We start from the raw sequence: 1,514 nt of genomic DNA on the forward strand, positions 1-1,514 counted from the left end.
TTTTCTTGCATCACAACTAGAGTCCAGTGGTTGCATTTTCCCTTCTTCATGCAAGCTCTACAACACTGAAAAACCAGGATTTACTTGTCAACATGAAGTTGAAGTACAATGCTATCTAATTGATATTTGATACGTCCGCTGAAATTCTACGTGCAAGGTCTTACTCATTTGACCTTTCCGTTAATAGAAAACATGGATTCTAACAATATTGAAATCTTTTGACAAATTTCTCGTATCAAGAAAAATTGGAGGGAAGAGATTAGGCACGATATGGAGCAGTTACATCTTACAGAGGATATGGCCCTTGATAGGAAGGTGTGGAGGATGCCGATTAGGGTAGAGGGTTAGTGGTTAAGAGTTCGCCTATAATAGTAGGGAAGAGTGCTTTATCTGATCTGGAGTCTCTTGTTCGTGGTGTTTTGGTGATGTTTATGATTTCGAATAGATAGTTTATAGTATTCTCTTGTGGTTGTCTTGTTTTCTGTATTAGCCAGTAGTGTGTTATCCCTTTTTGTTGTGTGCTTTTGTGACTGGGTATGTTGTTGTTGTTGTTGTTGTTCTCGATCAAGAAAAGTAAAGCATGTATAGAGTTTGACGATTGTAAGCTTGACAAATTGACTGCTTTAGGTTCACAAATGTGGAAAAATGATTAAAAGTAAACGAAGCTTACCTTGTCCTTGCGGTTCATAAGATTAGATATATTTTGAAGGGGTATGCATGCGGAGTTGTCGTCTGAGCAGCTCATCTCTCTTAACGAATCTGATTTAAACTGCATTTGGAGGAATATAAGATATATTATTTCACACTCACTCAAATATATAAAACATATGAATCGTACAAAATGACAGTCGGTAGAAAACAATATCCAGATTTGACATTAGTTTACTAATCTTTTAGCGGCATAACAATAACAATTTAAAACTATTCGCTTAGCTTTTAACAATAACAAGAATGATCCGCTTACCTTAGGGGACTTGTTTTGAAGTTGTTCCTCTAAGCAGCTAGAGAAGATCCTACTGAACAATTCAACTTGGTTCTGTGACTATCAGAATTAATTGTCACATGTGTTTGTTCTTGAATCCTTCCTCTTGAAGGGGTCAAGAGAGAAGACCTTAGAGGCTTATAACATCCGACGCCTCCAGTCATTTGCTTCCACTCGTGGTATGCTTTAAGTTCCAAAATGCAATCCACAACCTTAGTCGACGAACCTGCCTCAATATTATCCTAAGAATGCACAAAATGAAATCAGAAGTTAGTATCTCTTTACAACCTCCGTAGAATATAAAACTTAAAACAAGTCAAAATTCTATAATTTTACCCTTCCAAAAATAGATCCCTCAAAAGCTGGTAGCTTTAAATCTTCCGCGCTACTAAAAAGTTCCGGATGTTCTCAAAATATTGATATGCTGGCAGTGGCTGAGAATCCCACATGATTGACTGTGAAGGAGTGTGGATTTCTACAACCTAATAACATAAAAACAACGATGAATGAAAAACGAATTTTGTATAAAGAG

General features: G+C 36.6%; 1 long non-coding RNA gene across 1 annotated transcript; it reads right to left on the reverse strand.

Moving 5' to 3' along the window:
* Window positions 1-1,051, reverse strand: LOC124890175. Its single transcript, XR_007048993.1, has 3 exons — window positions 965-1,051; window positions 671-769; window positions 1-65 (listed from the first exon to the last, which is right to left on the reverse strand). It is a non-coding gene; the product is annotated as an uncharacterized LOC124890175 (long non-coding RNA).
* Between the last annotated feature and the right edge of the window lie 463 nt (window positions 1,052-1,514).

This window comes from Capsicum annuum, unplaced genomic scaffold (assembly GCF_002878395.1).
Source record: "Capsicum annuum cultivar UCD-10X-F1 unplaced genomic scaffold, UCD10Xv1.1 ctg13249, whole genome shotgun sequence".
Classification (NCBI taxonomy): domain Eukaryota; kingdom Viridiplantae; phylum Streptophyta; class Magnoliopsida; order Solanales; family Solanaceae; genus Capsicum; species Capsicum annuum.